The 6,000-nt window shown below is 39.8% G+C and overlaps 1 long non-coding RNA gene across 1 annotated transcript; it reads right to left on the bottom strand.

Moving 5' to 3' along the window:
• Nucleotides 1-3,163: 3,163 nt before the first annotated feature.
• LOC140504101 (uncharacterized) lies at nt 3,164-5,344 on the bottom strand. The gene is made up of 2 exons (XR_011966965.1): nt 4,644-5,344; nt 3,164-4,424 (listed from the first exon to the last, which is right to left on the bottom strand). It is a non-coding gene; the product is annotated as an uncharacterized lncRNA (long non-coding RNA).
• Nucleotides 5,345-6,000: the final 656 nt, after the last annotated feature.

Raw genomic sequence — 6,000 nt, 5'->3', positions numbered from 1 at the left:
AGCTTGTGTAAAGACAAGGAAATGGGAGATCATTTAGAGGTGGACAGGATCTTAGAGACCACCAAGAGGGAATGTTGTGTATGGGGAACAGCAAATATATCCATTGGCCTGGAGCATAGAGTGAATGAAGGAGAAAAATACACAAAAAGTCCAGGAGGGTAGAATAGAGCTGAATTGTTAAAGACTTTAAAAACCAAAAAGGAGTTTGTATTTTATAGGACAAGCCAGAGGGAGAGCTTCTTGAGGAAGGAATGACATGTCAAGATTCACATCTGAAGAGTATCCATTGGTGATTTTGGAGGATGAAAGCTGGAGACCATTTGGGAGAGGTTTAAACAGTCCAGGGGAAGTGTGATGTGAGCAGATAGAAAGGAAAAGATTAAAAGATATTGTGAAGGCAAAATTGACAAGACTTGGCAACTGATTGGATATGGTAGGGAGGGAGAGTGCGTAGTGAAGAACAATTCCTAGGCTGTGAACGTGGAGGGCTGGAAGGATGGTGGTACCCATAACAGGCACCCAGACAACTAGATGGAGCAGTGGATCGTGAGCTAGGTCTAGAGTCAGGAAGACCTGAATTCAAATCCTGCCTTAGACACTTACTAGCTATGTGACCTTGGACATGTCACCTAATCTGCCTGTGCCTCAGTCTTCTCAATCTCTAAAATGGGGGTGATAATGGCACCTACTTCATAGGGTTGTCATGAGTGTCAAGTGAGTTAACATGTAAAGTTTTTAAATGTTAAAGGGCTATAAAAATGCTAGTTATTATCATTATTATTGGAAATAGGAAACTTGGGAAGAGGTGAGGTTTTGAGATAATATACACAAAGTGCTTGCCAAGTTTAGAATATAAATATAAATATCAGTTGTTCTTAAGGTTTCTTTTCACCTTTATGTTCTATGGAACTCAGAAATGATCCTGGAATAACTCACTAGGTTGATATTATTCTTCTATGCTTAATATTCAGTAAAATATTGTACAGAATGGTAAATGGTTGACTTTTTAAATAATTGAGTAAAAGTATTGGAATTGTGATGAATGAAATTCTGCCCAGAGGCAGAATTTCTGAGTAATTAATAATCAATTTATCAATTAGGTTAGCAACAATCAATAAATTGATGGTCCATGGTTTCTCTCGGTAACCAAAGAAAAACTCATGGAGACACTGACTGTCCTAAATACCTTTGTAAAAGGGAATGTCCCTGACAGGTGAAAATCAACTCTGATGGGTAGACATTTAATGAAGAGGTAGGCTAGAAGCCTTCAGTTCCTCTTGCTGAGAATGTGGTTTAATCATGAAACTCAACCACCTCCAGCAATATGGATGGGGGAATTCGTCTCCATCTAGACCACTCTGGTTGGCTTTCTCTTCATGAACTTGGCCAGTCTAAACTTTAATGGAGGGGAGCAAGGACATGGCTCCTTTTCGATGAGTAATAACTTACCCAGATTGGATTCTATTTATGCTCTAAACAGAAATTAGGTTTCCTAGGTGGTTGGGGTCCTGACCAAGATTGAATTGCATGTTTCCTTCAGGGTTAAGCAAACTCATCAATCAGTCATGTCCTTCAGAGACTGATTTTTTACAGGAGCTTGGCCTTACATGAGGAAATAAAGGAGAAAAGTCTAGATCCTGATTTAATAATTGGTTATTAATATAATAGTAAAATAATGATTTCTCTCAGGATATGGGCTAATCTTCTGTAGATTCACTGAAAGCATCTTTGGGACAATTCCAAGAGGAGATAGTGCAACTGGTTTCAAATATATTTCATCCTGTTTCCATGTGGTTTTGCTGTTTCCAATATATTTCTATATTTTAAAAGCTTCCCATTCTGTATTGTTTTGAGAGTACTTGTATTCACTGTGGTTAAATCTATTTTAAAAGGCATTCTTAAGTTCTTATTAGTCAATGTTATGTCTGAGATATTTGTTTTTTATAAGACAGTGCCCCATTCCCAGCACAGTTCATTTGCCAAATTCTCAAAAATACTTTGAAAGTTCTGTTTGTAGTATGGAGATGAAGACTCATGAGCCTCTTGTGTATAGTTCTGACCACTTGATCATGTATTTCTAATTACTGGGCAGAGATTTGTTACAAAGCTTCTATTTCTTATAAAGTCTGAATCAATTATTGTCAGGGCTCCTTAAGAATGCCCTTTTGGTAATTGTTGATAGCAATAATAATAATAGCTAACATTTCTATAGTGCTTTAAGGTTTAGAAAGCATTTAAAATTTTTTATCTCGGTTGATCCTCACAACAACCTTGAGAGATGGGTGCTATTATAATCCCTTACAGATGGGGAAACTGGGGCAGAAGACATAGGTAAAGTGACTTGCCCAGGGTGATACAACTGATAAGTGTCTGAGGCTGGATTTGAACTCAGGTCTTCTTCACTGTGTTACCTAATCTAATATTGCAAACCTTAGCTCCTCCTCTCTGTAAATAATCTTGCTTGACTTAACCATTTGTTTAATACCTTTTTTTGCCAGCATATTATTGTTTGAGTTTCTTCAAGTTCTTTTCTTGGATCTTAACTTAATTCTTAATGTCATTGGATAAACGACAACAATAGCAACATGGATATTAACTATTATGTAGGGTCCATCTGGTAGTGACTGTTGGGGAATTCCTCAACCCAGAGATGCTAATATCCTCCCAGAAAGTCATTGCTCCCACTTTGGTCCATTCGACTGGAGGTCAATAAATCAGGAAGCAAGACTAGAAGATGAAAAGTTTAATTAGCATCAGTTAAATGTCACTGTTGCTGTGTGTCCTTCATTCTTGAAGAGGACCATGAGATCAGGAGGGTGATGCCATGATGTACAAGTGAATTGGATGCAAGTGAGGGAGAGTTGAACTCAATTGTCAAGTAGATAACAAAGGCTGGGTATAGGGTTATACACACATGGGGGAGGGCAATGTAAAATCAGCACAGTGAACTCCTGGATGAGGAAAGTCCTTCCACCAATATGGGTGTCTTCTCTGTAACTTATAGTCTTAAAGAGTTCCCAGGACACTGAGAGTTTGTGACTTAACAGTGGTCACATAGCCAATATATGCCAGAAGTAGGATGTTTTAAACTCAGATCTTCATGGTTCCAAAGCCAACTCTCTATACAATATTCTCATACACAATTAATTAATAAATATAAATATTAGGAGTGTATGTTAAAGTTTTTATTGATAAAATCACTCGATCAAAAACATTAGATACCATTTTCCTAGGACAAGGCATATGGAGGCCCTGAAGTTTATGCAGAGTTGCTGTGCCCCTCCCTAAAACAGGGCTTTCTTGATGAAGAACCTGGAATCATCTTGTAAATATGTGTTTCTTTCTGATGTGACAGACACACACCTGGTGGCTGAAAGACTAGATTCTAGATCCATGATCCATCTAATCATGAAAGATACCTGCCAAGTCCAAGAGTTATTTTCCACATAACGCGGAGAGTAAGTTCAGATGTATGGAAATGTCTTGGGGAGCATCTGTGAGATCCCATGAAAGCATACAAGACTGGTGATCAGGAAACCTGTTTCTCTCACTGTGAGGCCTTGGGTAAATCTCTTGTTGCCTCTTTGCCTCAAATCTTCCCTTATGTAAAACAGAAAAGGCAACACATTCCCTTCTTCACAAAGATAATGTCAGAATAACAGAGACATTCAGGAACATTATATACAACTGAAAGTCCAACAAAAAGTTGAGAAAAGTGTTTCAAGAATTTTAAGGGTCCTTGCTAGCCATTACATGAATAACCCAGCTATGTGACCCAGAGTTTGGGTAAGACTAAGTCATGTAGGTAGGTTTGGAAAGCAGTTTTGGGTGAGATCAGGTAGAGTTCATACACAGGAAAAAGTGGTTAGTTGGTTGGTTGTTGAGGACCAAAATGACATCATTATGCTACAGTCAAGTTAGTCTGTCTAATTGACTGATTAGACCAATGTGAGCTTGGAAAAGTACATTTTTAGTAAAAGAAAAAGGATATATAAACTATCACAAAGGCCATTAGCATATCTATTTACATCAGACCAAAGAAAACAGTATCTTCTTTATCCCTTAGTTAGTTAACATTTGTTAAGCTCCTACTTCCTGACTGATTAGATGGAATAAAAATAAGTAAGTGAGTTCCAGGAACCCAAAGCCCTGGGAAGTTTTCTTTTGTAATTAACTTAATTAATTAATTAACATAATTAATTTCTTTTGTAATTAAGTGATTGGGGAAAGGAAGGAGCCGTTCAGAACATGCATGTAATAACAACAATTACAGTACAAAAATGGAGCTGGTTACTTTCTTCCAAAAAATCCATCTTCGACAGAAGGACATATGAGTCCTGGCTCCTGCTACTCCCTTGCTGTTGAAAAGTCCCTTCTCCTCTTTGGGTCTCAGTTTCCCCATATGTAAACTGGCACAGCCACTGCTGGAAGAAAAGTACTCTGTAAAAACTCAAAGGACCACAGAGATAAGATGTTATTATTGTTGTTAGCATTATTTTGTAGTTGGGTGGCCAGCTGGGAAACCCTTCCGGCAACACAACCCAACCAAACTGCTTTCTTTTCCCCAGGAGCTCTCCATGGTAACCACGCCGCCTTTCAGGGGCGGGGCTGAACGGAGCGTAAGTAGTGTGCGACTCTCTAACCTCTTTCGGAGGTCTCTATGGTCAGAGCGGCGCGACTCTCTAGCCCTCTCCTTCGTTCTCTATGGCAAACGCCCAAGCGTAGTCCACAGTACGACTCTCTAGCCTTTCTTGAAGTTCTCTATGGTCACGGCCTTTCCAGTCTTTTTGGTTCAGGGTAGGCTTCTCCTACCTGTCTTGCAGTTCTCCATAGGAAGCGCTTTTCCCACATTCACGGTGTGACTCTCACTGAAACCACGCTTGTGATCACACGCACTGATCCCAAAGCTTCCCCTCACCCCCGAGCAGGGGGTGACGCTCTTTCTTGGAGCTCTCCATGGTGATGGCTCCATTTTTTTCACGAGGTCATGGCTTCCGGTGGGCCATGGTGTGCCTATCTAGCCTCCAAGAGCTCTCTATGGTACAGCGTTCTTGTGGGAAGGAAGTCCTACTGCTTGTCTTCCCATAAGTCTCTCTGGTGTTTTTATTTCTGTGACTTGAAGGAGACTTTCCAGCCTCCTGAGGTTGTCTCTGTGTTAGGGCCTTGCGTGGCACCATCGGTCTTGGTGGAGTTGCCTTGGCACCAACAACAGGGCGGCGGCGTTTTAGTCCTCTCGCCCCCAGCAACGCATGAACTCTCTAGCCATCCTTAGCTTTCTCTATGGTGAGGCAACTCTATTGTTTCTTTTTTTTTTTTTTTTTATTAATTTTTTTATTTTTTTAATGTTTAACAATCACTGCCATACAATTGCGATTTTATCCCTCCCCACCCACCCCCCACTACCTCCCTCCCTCCCCACGACTGCATACAATTCTGTATAGATTCTACATATACTTTCCTATTGAGTATATTTTCACTATAGTCATGCTATGTAGTCAGACTAAGATAAATGAAAGAATCCGTACAACAAATCAGAACATGATACACAAACAGATACACATACACAAACATGATCTGCTACATTATGTGAGTGACTTCCATATTTCTCTCTCTGAGTGTGGAAGGCATTTTGCCTTGAGGTCCACCATTGGGATTTTTTTTTTTTTTCAGAAGTTCTTGTGTTATTACAAAAATCTAAGTCTACCAGAAAAAACTCTCACACACTGTGGCTGTTGCTGTGCATAAAGTTCTCCTGGTTCTGCTCCTTTCACTCAGCATCAGGTCATATAAGTCCTTCCAGGCCTCTCTGAAGTCTTCTTGTTCATCATTTCTTATGGCACAATAGTACTCCATTACATTCATATACCATAATTTATTCAGCCATTCCCCAATTGATGGACATCCCCTTGACTTCCAGTTTTTGGCAACTACATAGAGTGCTGCTATAAATATTTTTGTACATGTGGGACCCTTTCCCATTTTTATGATCTCTTGGGGATA

This window comes from Notamacropus eugenii, chromosome 5 (genome assembly GCF_028372415.1).
Source record: "Notamacropus eugenii isolate mMacEug1 chromosome 5, mMacEug1.pri_v2, whole genome shotgun sequence".
Lineage (NCBI taxonomy): Eukaryota > Metazoa > Chordata > Mammalia > Diprotodontia > Macropodidae > Notamacropus > Notamacropus eugenii.
The sequence above is the reverse complement of the archived record's forward strand: the minus strand, read 5'-3'. Positions and strand labels throughout refer to the sequence as shown.